General features: G+C 39.7%; 1 protein-coding gene and 1 pseudogene across 1 annotated transcript in view; one reads left to right on the top strand and one right to left on the bottom strand.

Moving 5' to 3' along the window:
* The window catches only part of FAR2 (fatty acyl-CoA reductase 2), a 171,637-nt gene that overhangs the window by 56,501 nt on the left and 96,241 nt on the right, over positions 1 to 18,895 (top strand). The window lies entirely within an intron of this gene.
* Positions 236 to 4,012, bottom strand: LOC136165086 (large ribosomal subunit protein eL32-like; annotated as a pseudogene).

Genomic DNA, 18,895 nt, shown 5'->3' with positions numbered 1-18,895 from the left:
GAGAATTTGTGGGGACAGATAGTATGAATGGCTCTGTTATTCATTTCAAAGATGACTTTTGAAGAAAGAACTGATAGGTGATATTCAGTACTCTACAGAGAAGAGAAATACTTAACAAAACTTAATGTTGGTGAAGTTTTGGTCTAAAGCTGTGGCCTTTGGTTTGTATGACATTCTATTCTGACAAGCCAGGAATCGCCTGCCCCCCCACCCACGCCTGAGTTTTATGGTGTTATTAACATAAACAAAATTGTGCAGTAGCCCTCTCTTCATTTTCTTTGCTGCGCAGCCTGGCGTTGGGATTGCAGACTCTGATGGCCAGTAGGGCTGCTCTTTCCACAAAGGCTTTGGGGTTACTGGAGGAGATGTTGTGAGCAGTCCCGGCACTGGAAGACGTTACACATCAACAGCACTTCAAGCTCCTTGAGGTTGTGGACCAGGAACTTCTGGAAGTCACTGGGCCACAAGCGCTGTGTTTTCTTGTTGCTCCCGTAACCATATTGGACATCAAGATCTCTGGCCATTGACTCTCCTGCTCACCCTGTTGTCAGTGCCTCTGGGTTTCTGCTGGTTCTGTTTAATTTTGACATATCGGCCTGACTGCTTCTGGATGAGCTCCTTGGTCCTCTTCTTGACCCTGATTTTGGGCTTCAGGAAGGGTCTGAGAGCGGCAGTAATGCCAAGCAGGTGGCTGCCACTTCCTAGGCAGCCCCGAGAAAGAGAGGAAAAATCTCCTCTTTGAACCACAGAAAAATAAATGGAAATATAGTTACTGTTTTACAATTGTTTCACCTTTATCATTTTTTCCGGAAAGTAATTTATGCTGTACATCTACCCTCTTTTGCAAAGAATTATTACCTAGGCAGGAAATTTCCTTGGTTTTTAGGTTGCCATGGGGAAATCACCCAAGAGTGAAGCTCCTAGTGTGAATCTTATTTTGTGGGAAGTGTCTGCAGACTTAACCCTTGGGCCCCATGACAATCTCTGCTGCTGCATCACATCAGTCGTGTCCGACTCTGTGCGACCCCATGGACGGCAGCCCACCAGGCTCTTCTGTCCCTGGGATTCTCCAGGCAAGAAAACTGGAGTGGGCTTCCATTTCCTTCTCCAATGACAATCTCTAGGTTATGGCAATTGCATTAGGTTTATATGACTATCTACCTCTGAGATTACTAAAGTCATTGCAGTTCCCACAATATTTTTATTTTATTTTATTTTTTTTTAGCCTTCATGAAAACTGTGTCAATGCAGGAATAAAGGTTATAACTGGGTGGGACCTTGATCACCATCAGCACCTTACAAATTTCAGAAGACTTTGAGTTAGAAAATATGACAGAGGTAAAGTATAATCTTTTAATAGGATCTAGAGTGGTAAGGCCCAGCTTAATTTTGTAATCAGTGACTTGACAAACAGTGCAGTCAACTCACAGCAATTTGTTTCTTGGGCATAGAACAAATGGGAAACATCTGTATATAAAAAAAGAAATGAATTTGTTCTTCATATAAGAACTAGGTCCTTTGCTTTTCTCCCTCATTTTTTTCCTAAGTGTCTCCTCTAAGCTAGGACTAGCTTGGCACTGGAGAGACAGTGAAGACCTGATATTCTAATGGAATGTCTAACAAAGTATATACAAATGGAAACAGCTGAAAATTATCATAAGTTTTGTGAAGCAAATTTACATGAATCTGAGAGAAGGAAACATACTCATTACTATTACACTGGGTGTTCAGGAGGGCTTCTCTGGGCATGTGGCATTTAATCTAACACCTGAAGGGTAAGATAGGAACCAGCTTTGTGAACTGTGTGCTTTATGGAAGGAACAGTCTGTGCAAGGGCCCTGGGGTGAGCTTGTGTGGCTACATAGCTGCTGTGGACTTTTACAAAGTCTCTCTCTCTCTCTCTTTTTTTTTTTCTTGACAGAATCATACCAATCACTCCTTTATAATATTATGTTAATTATAAATATAGGTACCTGGGATCCTGGGATTGGGTAGTAAAAGTTTATGCATTTTACTACCTTCAGGAAATGTTGCTCCTGTGTCCTCTCCTAGACCTGAATCATTATATCATTACACAGATTTCAGGGGTAGTGGAGAGAGATCTGTAAACTTGGAATGAAATTTTATTTTCTCTGTTCTCAGCACAGAACAGGTCTGGTAATGTTCAGTGCACTGATGTGCTATACAAATTTTTGCCCTTTTTGGGGGGGGGTAATTAATCTATATATTTTAATTGGCAGATAATTATAATACTGTGGTGATTTATGCAATACTTTGACATGGATCAGCCACAGGTACACATGTGTCCCCACATCCTGAATCCCCCTATTATTTCCCTCCTCACCCCACCCCTCTTGGTTGTCCCAGAGCACTGGCTTTGAATGATCTGTTATGCATTGAACTTGCACTCATCATTTACTTTACATATGGTAATATACATGTTTCAGTGCTATTCTCTCATATCATCCCACCCTCGCCTTTTCCCACAGAGTCCAAAAGTCTTCTATACATCTCTGTCTCTTTTGCTGCCTTGTATTTAGGATCGTCTTTATCATCTTTCTAAATTCCATATATATTCCTTAATATACTGTATTGGTGTTTCTCTTTCTGACTTACTTCACTCTGTAAAATAGGCTCTAGTTTCATCCACCTCATTAGAACTGACTCAAATGTCTCATTTTTTAAGCTGAGTAACATTCCATTGTGTATATGTACCACAACTTCCTTATCCACTTGTCTGCCAATGGACATCTAGGCTGCTTCCATGTCCTAGCTGATGTAAACAGTGCTGCAGTGAACATTGGGGTACACATATCTCTTTCAGTTCTGGTTTCTTTGGTGTGTATGCCCAGCAGTGGGATTGCTGGGTCATGTGGCAGTTCTACTTCAGGTTTTTTAAGGAATCTCCACAGTGTTCTCCATAGTGGCTGTACCAGTTTGCATTCCCACCAATGGTGTCAGAGGGTTCCCTTTTCTCCACACCCTCTCCAGCATTTATTGTTTGTAGACCTTTTTGATGGCAGCCATTCTGACAGATGTGAGATGATACCTCATTGTGGTTTTGATTTGGATTTCTCTAATAAGGAGTGATGTTGAGCATCTTTTCATGTATTTGTTAGCCATCTGTATGTCTTCTTTGGAGAAATGTCTGTTTAGTTCATTGGCCCACTTTTTGATTGGGTTGTTTGCTTTCCTGGTATTGAGCTGCATGAGCTGCTTGTGTATTTTTGAGATTAATTCTTGGTCAGTTTCTTCATTTGCTATTATTTTTCTCCCATTCTGAAGGTTGCCTTTTCACCTTACTTATAGTTTCCTTCATTGTGCAAATGCTTTTAAGTTTAATTAGATCCTATTTGTTTATTTCTGTTTTTATTTCCATTACTCTCTGAGGTGGTTGATAGAGGATCTTGCTGTGATTTATGTCAGAGAGTGTTATGCCTACGTTTTCCTCTAAGAGTTTTATAGTTTATGGTCTTATAAGTAGACCTTTAATCCATTTTGAGTTTATTTTTGTGTATGGTGTTAGAAAGTTTTCTAGTTTCATTCTTCTACAGGTGTTGACCAGTTTTCCTAGCAGCACTTGTTAAAGAGATTGTCTTTTCTCCATGCTATATTCTTGCCTCCTTTGTCAAAGATAAGGTGTCCATAGGTGTGTGAATTTATCTCTGGGCTTTCTATTTCATTCCATTGATCTATATTTCTGTTTTTGTGCCAGTACTATACTGTCTTGATGACTGTAGCTTTGCAGTATAGTTTGAAATCAGGAAGGTTGATTCCTCCAGTTCCATTCTTCTTTCTCAAGATTGCTTTGCCTATTCGAGTTTGTTGTTGTTGTTGTTGTTGTTGTTGTTTTTCCATACACATTGTGTAATTATTTGTTCTAGTTCTGTGAAAAATACTGTTGGTAGCTTCATAGGGATTGCACTGAATCTATAGATTGCTTTTGGTAGTATACTCATTTCCACTATATTGATTCTTACAATCCATGAATTTCTTCATCTGTTTGTGTCATCTTTGATTACGTTCATCAGTGTTTTATAGTTTTCTATATATAGGTCTTTTGTTTCTTTAGATAAATTTACTCCTAAGTATTTTATTCTTTTCATTTCAATGGTGAATGGGATTGTTTCCTTAATTTCTCTTTCTGTTTTTCCATTGTTAGTGTATAGGAATTCAAGGGATTTCTGTGTATCAGTTTCATATCCTGCAACTGTACTATATTCGTTGATTAGCTCTAGTGATTTTTCTGGTGACATCTTTAGGGTTTTCTATATAGAGGATCATGTCATCTGCAAACCATGAGAGTTTTACTTCTTCTTTTCCAATCTGGATTCCTTTTATTTCTTTTTCTTCTATGATTGTTGTGCTAGGACTTCCAAAACTATGTTGACTAATAGTGGTGACAGTGGACACCCTTGTCTTGTTCCTAATTTTAGAAGAAATGCTTTTAGTTTTTTGCCATTGAGAATAATGTTTGCTGTGGGTTTGTCATATATAGTTTTTATTACACTGAGGTGTGTTCCTTCTATGCCTGTTTTCTGGACAGTTTTGATTGTAGCTGGGTGTTGAATTTTCTCAAAGGTTTTCCCTGCATTTATTGAGATTTGTTAATTTGTTAATATGGTGCATCACATTGATTGATTTGCAAATATTGAAGAATGCTTGCATCTCTGGGATAAAACCCACTTGGTCATGATGTATGATCTTTTTAATATGTTATTGGGTTCTGTTTGCTAGAATTTTGTTGAGTATTTTTGTATTTATGTTTGTCAGTGATATTGGCCTGTAGTTTTCTTTTTTTGTGGCATCGTTTTTCTGGTTTTGGTATTAGGGTGCTGGTGGCCTCACAGAATGAGTTTGGGAGTTTACCTTCCTCTGAAATTTTCTGAAAGAATTTGAGTAGGATAGGTTTTAGCTCTTCTCTAAATTTTTGGTAGACTTCACCTGTGAAGCCATCTGGTCCTAGGCTTTTATTTGCTGGGAGATATTTTATTATAGTTTTGATTTCTATGCTTGTGGTGTTAAGCACTGTTAAGATTTCCTATTTATTCCTGGTTCAGTTTTGGAAGGTTATAGTTTTATAAGGATTTGTCTGTTCCTTCCAGGTTGTCCGTTTTATGGGCATTTTATTGCTCATAGTAGTCTCTTGTGATCTTTTGTGTTTCTGTGTTGTCTCTTGTGATTTCTCCATTTTCATTTATAATTTTATTGATTTTATTCTTCTCCCTTTTTTTCTTGATGAGTCTGGCTAATGTCTTGTCTATTTTATTTATCTTCTCAAAGAACCAGCTTTTAGTTTTGTTGATTTTTGCTATAGTCTCCTTTGTTTCTTTTTCATTTATTTCTGCTCTGATTTTTTCTTTTTTTACACTAGTTATTCTGCTGATCTGAAAGGAATAAATTTTCTCTTTGTAGTAGTCTTTACCCTTATGCAGAATTGGACCAAGGTGTTTTTCTTTCAACACATTTCGAGTCTTGGATCTGAGCAGCTTTTATGGCTTACTTGAACTCTTTCAGGTTGTTGCAGTGTTTCTACAAGGGTTGATACTCAGTGTTTATTGAATGACTAGACAGGGGGAAAAGGATGAATGAAATATAGATACCAAAATCTATGCCATATTTTAAACTCTCCCTATTTTGGTAAGTACATAGAGAAAGAATAGCCAGGTGATACCAATAGGTAGAGGGAAGGCTGTGAATAAAAGGGGATCAATGAAATGAAGAAGCCCCATATGTTTCTTTAAATCTGAATGAAATAATGATACTGGCCAAACACAAAGGATCTCATATAGAAGGCAGAACACAAAGCATCCTTAGGTCTTAAAGGGCCTCAGAGACCCTTATTCTCATAAGTCTTAGTCTCTAGAGGAAAGAGCAGCTATACCATAGCTGGATGCTAAAGGAGGCTGCAAACAGAGACTTAGCGGTCCACAACTTCCTGATTCTTATTTTGATTTGTCTTAAAAAGAAACCTGTATTCTGTTTTACTGACTTGTGGTTACCAAATGTCCATTATAAAAAGCTTATTTAAAAACATAAATAAATTCCCTTTGCTTTGATTAGAGCCAAGGATGGTGTCTTAATGATCGCACATCCTGAAAGTAGAAGCCTGATAAGGATGCAGTTTTATAAATGATAGTGCTTCCTTTAAGTTTATACTGGGAGGCATTACTGGGAAGCATGTTCCATGAGAGTACATTCTTACCCAAAGAGAACAGTCCCGCACCACCTGTTTGTCTGACTTGTTTCCCAAAACCTGGGAGTGGATCACTAGAGTATCCAGTGGTCCTCACCCTTGTGCAGAATTAGACCAAGGTGTCTTTCTTTCAACACGGTTTGAGTCTTGGATCTTAGCGACTTTTATAGATTACTTGAACTCTTTCAGATTGTTGCAATGTTTCTATACGGTTTGACACTCAGAACATGAAGACACAATATTCAAAAAGTGACACCTAAGTTTACCTAATGCAGATTCTTGCCTCATCAGAACTAAGACTGATTGAGAAACTGTGCTGAATTTCCTAAACTCTCGTTTGTATGCAACTTGGCAAGAGGGCGCAGACCCTGAGAGCCAAACCTCAGGGTACTGCGGGGCATGCAGCTCTCCTGCAAAGCTTGCCTTTGGCTGTGTGGCTTAAATAATGGTTTGGCTTTGCTTCGGTGTCTCTGACCTCTTCCAGGCAGTGAACATATTTCTTGATCCCTAACTAAAAGGAAAACACAGTGGGATTCAGCTCTCATTGTTTTCACCTCTAATTGGGGGATTAAGACACACAGACATTTAAGGAAGGGAAAGAACAGTGAAGGTGCTAAGTAAAAATAAAAAGAGATCATCAGATGAAATGACATGAGGCAACCAATGATTATGTGCCAAGGATTGATATAAACTGTAGCTGAGGGGGTGGTTAGAGGGAGATGTGCCAGGATCCCAGAGTAGCCCGGGCAGGTGTCATGGATGAAGTCAAACTTGATTTGGGCCTTGGGTAGGCCAGTAGTTTGCAAACTTTCCTGCTCATCAGGGCCATCTGGGGAGGTTCTAAAGAAGGTCAACTAGACAGGCATAAAAGAGGAGAGAGGGTGCCTCTGAGAAAGAAAGGAAGTTTAAAGAATCAAAGCTTGTTTGGTTGCTGTAAAAAGTTAGTGTAGGAGGAGAAAAAAGAGAGAAGGAAGAAAAGTCAGGTTTCATCTGATTTTTAAATAACCTCGTGTGCCAGGCCAAGGAATTTTGGAAACATATTTGACTCAGAATAGTAAGGTATTTTCAGCCGTAGCACCTGACTCTCACAACTGGACAAGGATATTAGAATTCCTCTGTATCACATAGCTCCTTACTTCCCAATTCCACTCCCTGCTTGGAAGCGTAACAGAAATTAGGTGTGGATATGTGCTAATATGGGCTTCCCAGGTGGCACTAGATTAAAGAATCCTCCTGCCAATGCAGGAAATGTGAGACATGGGTTCAATTCCTGTGTCAGGAAGATCCCCTAGAGAAGGGCATGACAACCCACTCCAGTATTCTTGCCTGGAGAATCCCATGGACAGAAGAGCCTGGTGGGCTACAGTCTATCAGGTCACAAAGAGTCTGACATGACTGAAGCGACTGAACATGCACGCATGTATGTACTAACACTTCACCACTTTCTCATTCTCTCAGATACAGGATTCCGGTGGTTACTATGGGAATGTGGTGATTCATACAAAAGTAGTGCTGTGTGGGAATCCCCCGAGTAACAGCCAGCAGGGGGCACCCTTGAGGCAGCTAAGCTAGCACCCCCAACGCAGGGCACTCTCATGTTGTTTACCTAGGAGGAGGGGACTCTTGCACTGGTCTGCCCTGAATCACAGAGATATTTTCACTATGGCTTGGATCCACTTGTCACTTTGATTTGTTCTAGTGTCTCTCTGCTTCTTTTTCTTTCTCCTTGTTTGAAAGATGTGCACAGGTAATGTTTCAATCATATCGTAGCTTAGTGGGCTGAGATTGGTTTGATGGATGAATGGATGGATGATAGCTAGCTAGCTAGAGTTTTCTGGGGTTTTGTTTGTTTGTTTGTTTTTTTAAAGAAGCCCATCTAATAGGAAGGAAATGATTCTGTTTCCCCCTGGCATTTCATAAGATTCTTTGCAAATAAAATTCTATTAGATCTTAAGATAAATGTTACACTGTGCATGTGTGCTAGATCGCTTCAGTTGTGCTTGTTTCTTTGTGACCCTGTGGACTCTAGCCCACCAGCCTCCTCTGTCCATGGCGTTCTCCAAACGACAATACTGGATTGGGTTGCCATGCCCTCCTCCAGGGAATCTTCCTGACCCAGGGATCCTGCCATCTACTCTCACTTGGCTTATTAGCACTGAATAGCCACAAGCTAGACAGGGCAATCTTTTGCCCAAACCTCAGTGATGTGGGGGCTTGAACCCTGCTACTTCGTCCACTGAAATAGGGAATCTAGGATTTATTAGAAACCAAGAGTCAGAAAACATTTCCTCTAACTTTTTGTGTCGTCCTTGATAGGATAGTTTGCCATTCCCTTCTCCAATGGACCACATTTTGTCAGAACTCTCCACCATGTCCTGTCTGTCCTGGGTGGCCCTACATAGCATGGCTCATAGTTTCATTAAGTTAGACAAGACTGTGGTCCATGTGATCAGATGGTTAGTTTTCTGTGATTGTGGTTTTCATTCTGTCTACCCTCTAATGAAGAAGGATAAGAGGCTTATGGAAGCTTCCTTATGGGAGAGATTGACTGAGGGGAAAACTGGGTCTTGTTCTGATGGGAGGGCCCATGCTCAGTAAATCTGTAATCCAATTTTCTGTCGATGGGTGGGGCTGTATTCCCTCCCTGTTATTTGACTTGACGCTAAACTATGGTGGAGGTAATGAAGATAACCGTGACCTCCTTCAAAAGGTCCCATGAACACACCGCTCTACTCAGTGCCCCCGACCCTGCAGCAGGCTACCCCCGACACGTGCCTCTGCCAGAGACTCCTAGACACTCCCAGGCAAGTCTGGGTCAGTCTTTTGTGGGGTCACTGCTCCTTTCTCCTGGGTCCTGGTGTGTACAAGGTTTTGTTTGTGCCCTCCAAGAGTCTGTTTCCCCAGTCCTGTGTAAGTTCTGGCGGCTCTATGGTGGGGTTAATGGTGATCTCCTCCAAGAGGGCTTATGCCTTTCCCAGGTCTGCTGCAATCAGACCCCCGGCCCCTGCAGCTGTCCACTGCTGACCCGTACCTCTGCAGGAGATACTCAGAAACAGTTCTGTCTCAGTCTCTGTGGGATCTCTGGGTCCTGGTGCACAAAGGTTTGTTTGAGCCCTCTGAGCTTCTCTAGTGGGTATAGGACTTGATTCTAGATGCAATTTTGCCTCTCCTACTGTCTTGCTGGGGCTTCTCCTTTGCCCTTGAATATGGGGTATCTCCTCAAAGTCGCTCCTGAATCACACAGCCACTGCTACTATTGATTATGTTCTTTGCAGCCAAAGATGGAGAAGCTCTATACAGTCAGCAAAAACAATACCAGGAGCTGACTGTGGCTCAGATCATGAACTCCTTATTGCCAAATTCAGACTTAGATTAAAGAAAGTAGGGAATATCTCAAATCCCATACAGTTTTACAGTGGAAGTGACAAATAGATTCAAGGGATTAGATCTGATACAGTGAAAGTGTAGCACTCACTATGCCAGCAAATTTGGAAAGATCAGCAGTGTCCACAGGACTGGAAAAGGTCAGTTTTCATTTCAATCCCAAAGAAAGGCAATGCCAAAGGATGTTCAAACTACTGGACAATTGCACTCATCACACACACTAGCAAAGTAATGCTCAAAATTCCCTAAGCCAGGCTTCAACAGTACGTGAACCATGAGCTTCCAGATGTTTAAGCTGGATTTAGAAAAGGCAGAGGAACCAGAGATCAAATTGCCAACATCCATTGGATCGTTGAAAAACAGAGTTCCGGAAAAAGATCTATTTCTGCTTTATTGACTGTGCCAAAGCTTTTGACTGTTGGGATCACAACAAAGTGTGGAAAATTCTTCAAGAGATGGGAATACCAGACCACCTTACCTGCGTCTTGAGAAATCTGTATGCAGGTCAAGAAGCAGCAGTTAAAACCGGACATTATACAACAGTCTGGTTCCATATTGGAAAAGGAGTATGTCAAGGCTATATATTGTCACCCTGTTTATTTAACTTATGTGCAGAGTACATCATGAGAAACACTGGGCTGGATGAAGCCCAACTGGAATCAAGATTGCCGGGAGAAATATCAATAACCTCAGTTACGCAGATTACACCACACTTATAGCAGAAAGTGAAGAAAAACTAAAGAGCCTCTTTATGAAAGTGAAAGAGAAGGGTGGCAAAGCTGGCTTAAACTCAACATTCATAAAACAAAGATCATGGCATCGGGTCCCATCACTTCATGGTAAATAAGTGGGGAAACAATGGAAATGATAAGAGACTTTATTTTTGGGAGTCTCCAAAATTGCTGCAGATGGTGACTTTAGCCATGAAACTAGAAGACACTTGCTCTTTGGAAGGAAAGTTATGACCAACCTAGACAGCATATTCAAAAGCAGAGACATTATTTTGCCAACAAAGGTCCATCTAGTCAAAGCCATGGTTTTTCCAGTAGTCATATATGGATGTGAGAGTTGGACTATAAAGAAAGCAGAGTACTGAAGAATTGATGCTTTTGACCTGTGGTGTTGGAGAAGACTCTTGAGAGTCCCTTGGACAGTAAGGAGATCCAACCAGTCCATCCTAAAGGAAATCAGTCCTGAATATTCATTGGAAGGACTGATGTTGAAGCTGAAACTCCAATACTTTGACAACCTGGTGCGAAGAACTGACTCATTTGAAAAGACCCTGATGTTGGGAAAGATTGAAGGCAGGAGGAGAAGGGGACAACAGAGGATGAGATGGTTAGATGGCATCACTGACTCAATGGACTTAAGTTTGAGTAAACTCTGGGAGTTGATGATGGACAGGAAAGCCTGGTGTGCTGCAGTCCATGAGGTTGCAAAAAGAGTTGGACACGACTGAGCAACTGAACTGAACTGACTGATAGGATGGGGTGTGTTGCCATGTAAATATCACAGTTTTTACCTGTTTTACTCTTCAGTTATACTCCTGCTATCCAATTTTACTAATAGGCTCACTATGACCAGCTTTGTAAGAAGAGATGCAGTTGTCCTTTTCAGGTAGCGCCTCTCAGGTGACACTAGTGGTAATGAACCCGCCTGCCAATGCAGGAGACATAAGAGATGCAGGTTTGATCCCTGGTTCAGGAAGATCCTCTGGAGGAAGGCATGACAACCAACTCCAGCATTCTTGCCTGGAGAATTCCATGGACAGAGGAGCCTGGTGGGCTACCATGCATGGAGTCGAACAGAGTTGGATGTGACTGAGCATACACACATGCAGTAAGAATTTATGAAGAACTGTGGTCTTGAGCAAAATGCTGGAGAGAAGAAACAAATTTTTTTGGTCATTGTGGCTCGAAAGACAGAATTATAAAATATGAGCCAATTAGAGAATAAATGAATGCTAAAGTGAGACATACTTAAAAGAGCTGCACTACCTGTTCTGAAAAGGAAATGATTGTGTGCTCTGGAGTGCTTATCTGAAACATGGGACTTACTTATGAGTGGGATTTAATTTCCAAGTCATGAGAGAGAAAACAACATCATGGGAGAATGTTCCAATAACAAAATATAACGTTGGTGTGACAAAATAGAAACGAATGTGGGAAAAGCACTCTGCTTTAGGTAGTTTAGTCTGGAGAGGATACACACAGGGCTCTCTAAAGGAGAACAAATCTGGCTGGAAGACAAGCTAGAAGGCTGTTGCAGAAATTCCGGCAGGAAGTAATTTGGACCTGAACTAAAATCAAAGATCTGCACAAGAAAATGAAGATCCAAGAAGAATCTCATCAAAAGAGTATAAGATTGTATAAACTTTCGAATTTAAAAGAAACCTTAGAGAACATATAGTTTAATGAATAGCAAAATGTTTTCCTTGGGTATCAGTGTTTTCAGCAAAGATTTTTGTCTTTAGAAATGCTTTTGATGTTACAAGTATGTTCCTAAAAAGCCTTCTCTCACTGCCTTTCTTCTTTTTTCCCATAGATGAGGTTAAAGTGAAAACTGAAACTCTTAGTCGCTCAGTTGTGTCCAACTCTGTGAGTCCTCATGGTCTATAGCTTGCCAGGCTCCTCTGTCCATAGCATTTTCTAGGCAAGAATACTAGAGTGGGTAACCATTCCCTTCTACAGCGGATCTTCCCAACCGAAGGACTGAACCTAGGTCTTCTGAATTGCAGGCTGACTCTTCACTGTCTGAGTCATCAGGGATGGAGTGGAGCCATCAGGATGGAGTAGAGTATATCGATTATCACTGTATTTATTTTGAGAATCGGACTAGCCTGTGTTCCAGTTCATCTGAAACTGAACTTGTACATTTCATCAAGTGATGCCTTCCTTTAGGATGAATAGGTTTTTTAGAAGTTTACAAAGGCCAGATTGGTCCAGTGGTGGGAGCCGTGATGTCACCACCTCAGACTGGGAAGATGTCATCACTGCCAATAAACTTTTAATCCTGCTGGTGGAAAATATGGACGTTAGTGTTGCTAGACAGGCTGGGTAGAAATGAATAGTATAAGACTGCCTCCTTGCCACTAATTTTTAAAAAACTTATCAGGACTTTTCTGCAACAGAGAAGAACACACACATACAGTAAGGTGTAAAAGAAAAAATGATGAATTCAATCAGACGAACTAATGTCAAATTCAATCCTGCCCCCTACCTCCTTGTTGACATATACTAATTTTGTGACATTGGCAAGTCATTTAATTTCTTCTTGTTTCCTAAACTTCTCTTGCTTCATCTCATCAGCATCAAAACAATTATCAACGTACGGTAGGCAGTTTATAAATATTTCTGTGAGATAGATAATCAGAGAAACATTACATTTCCTTGTAATCAAGGAAACAAATACACAGAGTTGTCCACAGAAAGCACGTGTTAGTTTCTGTTCCAGGACTGATTTCAAAGCCTAAGCTCTTTATGCCACCTCACCCCAGTGGTGCATGTGGTCAAGTAGAGCTTATGCTATGTGTGGTCATTTCTGCCTCTGGTAGTTTTTATCCTTGTAGGTATATAAATAAAAAATGGTAGAGCCTGGGTGCATCAGCTATGACAACAAGAATTGCTGTTTTTCTGTGGCTAGCTAGACTTTTTATTAAATATTCAGTTTTGATACCAGTTCAGTCCAGTTCAGCCACTCAGTCATGTCTGACTCTCTGCGACCCCATGAATCACAGCACACCAGGCCTCCCTGTCCATCACAAACTCCCGAAGTTTACTCAAACTCATGCCCATCGAGTTGGTGATGCCATCCAGCCATCTCATCCTCTGTCGTCCCCTTCTCCTCCTGCCCCCAATCCCTCCCAGCATCAGGGTCTTTTCCAATGAGTCAACTCTTCTCATGAGGTGGCCAAAGTATTGGAGTTTCAGTTTCAGCATCAGTCCTTCCAATGAACACCCAGGACTGATCTCCTTCAGGATGGACTGGTTGGATCTCCTTGCAGTCCAAGGGACTCTCAAGAGTCTTCTCCAACACCATAGTTCAAAAGCATCAATTCTTTGGCACTCAGCTTTCTTCACAGTCCAACTCTCACATCCATACATGATTACTGGAAAAACCGTAGCCTTGACCAGACGGACCTTTGTTGGCAAAGTAATGTCTCTGCTTTTTAATATGCTGTCTAGGTTGGTCATAGCTTTTCTTCCAAGGAGTAAGCGTCTTTTAATTTCATGGCTACAGTCACCATCTGATACCAGTTAGCTGAGTGTTAAATGGCAACCCACTTCAGTGTTCTTGCCTGGAGAATCCCAGGGACGGCAGAGCTTGGTGGGCTGCTGTCTATGGGGTTGCACAGAGTCGGACATGACTGAAGCAACTTAGCAGCAGCAGCAGCAACAGAGTATTATACTAGCCAGCCCAAATTTGATTTACTCTTATAAAAATGTGTATTCAAATTAGAAAAACAAAAACAAGCTCACCAACCTCCCAAGACACAGTACTGGTAACCCTTTATGGACACCACTGTAGAAGTTTGCAAATCCCTTTAAACACAGAGAATAATGACAAAAGACACCAGCCCACCAACCACAGTTCAGCAGAGGTGGAAAGTCAACTTCAAATGTGCTGGTATTTTTTTCTTTATCAACTTTATTGAGGAATGACTTATTTATGATAAGCTACGTCTAAAATGAATGAATTCCAGTCATTGTATACACTGATTAAATAACCAGTCAATGCCTAGAATAATTCCACAAACCTTGAATGGTTCTTCATTCCTTTTTAAATGTCCATCCCTTCCTCTAACCCTGACACTAGGAAACCACTGTTCTATTTTTGGCACCATAGATTAATTTTTATTTTATATAAATTGAAAAATAAAGTAAAAATGTATCATTCATATAAATATGGAAAGTCATTCACTACTTTCATGTCTATATTGGTTATACATACATTTTTATCCATATATGAAGCAGACTAGTGTTGATGGGGCTAATCTTTAGCTCTGTAAAGTCACATTTTTCCTACAGATACTCTTAAATAATCCTGGCAAAGAATTAGATAAGCCCCTTCCATCCTCTTTCTAAGACTTTTCCCAAGTGCTTCACATTTACCAAATGCATGCACATCACTGTATTTGACTGATAACAACTGTGTCATGTATTTTATGGCAAGGTTAGTATATCTACACATTGAGAAAACTATATTCAGAGAAACTGTGACATTTCTAGTGAGTGGCTGACTGAGAAAGAGAATCCAGTTTTTCCCCTCCTTTTGCAGTAGCCATGCCATCATGAACAAGGGAACTTATAATATTAATAAATCCAGCTGTCACATGAATCCCTAGAGAACTATTAATAACTTTCCAATCATAACGTTAGAAAATTAAATTGGAAAAGATGGAGTTGTGTGAGTGTTCTGAGTTGAACTATGTCCCTTCTTCTCCCCTGCAAATTCATATGTTAAAGTCCTAACCCCAGAGCCTCAGAATGTGACCACATTTGGAAATAGGGTTACTGCAGATGTAGTTAGTTAAGATGAAATTATACTGAAGAAAGGCAGGCCCATCATCCAGGGTGACCAAAGTCGTTATAAAAAGAGGAAACTTTGGACACTGAGACCCATAGGGATAAAAGCATTTGAAGACTGGAGCTATATAGTCACAATCCAAGAATCCACCAGAATCTAAGAGAGGGGCCTGGGACAATTCGTTCTCTGTCATCTCAGGGGTAGTGTGGCCTTATCAACACCTTGGTTTTGAAATTCTGGCCTCCAGAACTATGAGGCAACTTTTCTTGTTCCAAGCCACCCAGCTTATATTACTTTGTTGCAGCAGCCTGATGAACAAATCTAATAGAGCAATGAGTGAGCAACAAGATAACACATACCATACTATACTATACTATACAATACCACATATTATACTATAACATGAAGAGAGTATATATTTTAACAAGTACACTTAAGATCTTTCTCTGAACTTCAATGCTGATTAAGATCATCCAGAAAGTTAATTGACAGAATCAGACACTTTGAAAAGATAAAGAAATTCAGTGTTGTCCCAACATTGCTTTAACTTACATCATAGATTAATACACTTTCATGTCTGGAAGAAATAGTAAGGTCACCAAGCTCAGCCTTTCTGTGGATAATTGAGTATCTTTGTCAATGTACTAGCTAACTGGTTTTTTCAACCTCTGCTTGGATATATCTGCTAACTCCTAGGGCAACCTACTCTATCTTTAGCAGCTCTGATGATTAAAATAAGATTTCTGATGTGAAACTGAACTATATAGCTTTCACCCATTTATTATAATTTAATTTCTTAAAACAAGAAAGAATGCTTTTAATTTCCTTTCCACAGGTCGGGTCCTTTCAGTGTTTCACATCAGTCGTGTCACTCCTAAGTCATTTGCTCCCTGAAATAGCTCTTGATTTCTTTCTACTATAAATTACATGACACAGTCTGATCAGCTCCATAGAGTGGTCTAGTTTATCTCATCTCTTTTAGAGTGGAATATCTAGATCTTGCTAATGGTCACAATAGTGATTAGAATTAAATTAAATATACTATTCTAGATAATATCCTTCAATTAATGGTGGCTTGGTGATAAAGAATCTGCCTGAGTGCAGGATCTGCATGAGATGTGGGTTCAATCCCTAGGTCGGGAACATTACCTGGAGGAATAAATGGCAACCCACTCTAATATTCACACCTAGAGAATCCCATAGACAAAGGAACCTGGAGGGCTACAGTCGATAAGGTCCCAAAGAGTCAGACATGACTGAAGTAACTTAGCTAGCAAGATTATATTAACTTTGGGGAGCATCATCATATTCATTTGTTGTTGTTGTTCAGTTGCTCAGTCCTGTCCTACTCTTTGTGACCCCATGGACTGCAGCACACCAGGCTTCATCCTTCACCATCTTCCAGAGTTTGCTCAAACTCATGCCCATTGATTGAGTCAATGATGCCATACTACCATCTCATCCTCTATTATCCCCTTCTCCTCCTATCCTCAATCTTTTCCATCATCAGGGTCTTTTCCAGTGAGTCAGCTCTTCACATCAGGTGGGCAAAGTATTGGAGTTTCAGCTTCAGCATCAGTCTTTCCAGTGAATATTCAGAATTGATTTCCTTTAGGATTGACTGGTTGGATCTCCTTGCTGTCCAAGGAACACTCAAGAGTCTTCTCCAGCATCACAGTTTGAAGGCATCAATTCTTCCCAGCACTCCACATTTTTTATTGTCCAGCTCTCACATCCTACATGTCTAGTGGAAAAACCATAGCTTTGACTCTATGGACCTTTGTAGGCAAAGTAATGTCTCTGCTTTTGAATATGTTGTCTAGGTTTGTCATTGCTTTTCTTCCAAGGAGCAAGTGTCTTTTAATATCATGGCTGCCATCACCACCCACAGTGATTTTGGAGCCCAAGAAAATAAAATTTGTCACTTTCTATTTTTTCCCCATCTCTTTGCCATGAAGTGATGGGCCCAGATGCCTTGATCTTCGTTTTTTTAATGTTGAGTTATAAGCCAGCTTGTTCACTCTCCTCTTTCACCTTCATCAGGAGGCTCTTTATGTTCAGTAATATTGCATAAAATTAACAAAAGTTCCTGAGTCATTTTTTCCACCAAATAAGCTGCATGATGATAGGCTTTGGCTTGATCATAAAGAACCATAAGTGGCCTGGCACTTAGATAAGTCATGTAATAAATGAATGAATATATATGTATACACACACACATATATATATATGTGTGTGTGTATACATATATATTGTATACATACATATACATATGTATGTATGTGTGTATACATATATATTGTATACATACATATACATATATATATTATATATATATATATAATATATATATATACACACATATATATCTAAGTGGCCTGGCACTTAGATACATCATCTAATAAATGAATGAATATATATGTATACACACACGTATATATATGTGTGTGTGTGTATACATACTGTATATATACATATGTATATGTATATATGTATATACACATACATACACACATGTATACACACATATATATACATATATATGTATACACACATACATATGTATATGTATATATACATATATATATGTATACACACACATATATACGTGTGTGTGTATACATATATATCGTATACATACATATACATATATATGTTAGATATATATATATATATATATATATACATATATATCTAAGTGGCCTGGCACTTAGATACATCATCTAATAAATGAATGAATATATATGTATACACACACACACACACACATATATGTATATATATGTGTGTGTGCATATAATACACACAAATGCTAAACAATGCATTCCCTCTTGAACTTACACCATTTGGGAGGAGGGGGTTTGTACTTTATTTTGTTAAGCTCCACCAGAAAATAAATACCTTCTAACCAGTAAAGAATCTTACCATTTGGCACATATCTTCCAGATAGCAAGCACCTTCCATGTGTTCACAAATTGTTTCTTCTGCACACTTTGATAGCATTGAGGAAAACAGGCATTTTAAGACTTGGTCTATATCTGTCCTTCAGCATAGACTTGCTCTGTATTCCAGACTAGTATTTAAACCTTCTCTTTTCTCCAGTAGTAAAATGGTACTAGTATAAGATATTGTGTGTGTAAATTTAGTTGATTGTGTGTCCATGTGTGTATGCATATTTATAGATGACCGCATCATCAGGACTTTTATACTAACAAAAATCCTGGGGCTTCTCTGGTGTCTCAGTGTTAAAGAGTCAGCCTGCTAGTGCAGGAGACATGGGTTCAATCTCTGATCTAGGAAGATCTCACATGCCACAAAGCAAGTAAGCCTGTGGGCCTCAACTATTGGCGTGTGCTCTAGAGCCCAGGAGCCAAAACTACTGAAGCCTTGTGCTCCAGAGCCCATACTCTGCAACAGGAGGAGCCATCACAATAAGAAGCCTCTGCACCACAACTATAGAGGAGCCCTCATTTGCTGCAACCAGAGAAAAGCTTGTGCAGCAACAAAGACCCAGCCCAGCCAAAAAATAAATAAAATTATTTTTAAAAAACTGTATTTAATCCTTTGTTAATAGTTTTAGTTATAACATAGTGACTTATGGGATCACTTTTCCTTCAGTGTTTATATAACAATCCCAAACTATAACTTTATGTCAAGGAGGAAAGAGTGTCAACTGCATTCTATTTCCATTTTCCAAATGAATAATTCAATCTTGTAAAATAATTGACTCTATCTCTTGTGCTAGATGTTCTGTATATTGAATGAAGAAACATTTTTTTCCTAGACTTC

Source organism: Muntiacus reevesi, chromosome 1, assembly GCF_963930625.1.
Source record: "Muntiacus reevesi chromosome 1, mMunRee1.1, whole genome shotgun sequence".
NCBI classification, from domain to species: Eukaryota; Metazoa; Chordata; class Mammalia; order Artiodactyla; family Cervidae; genus Muntiacus; species Muntiacus reevesi.
The sequence above is the reverse complement of the archived record's forward strand: the minus strand, read 5'-3'. Positions and strand labels throughout refer to the sequence as shown.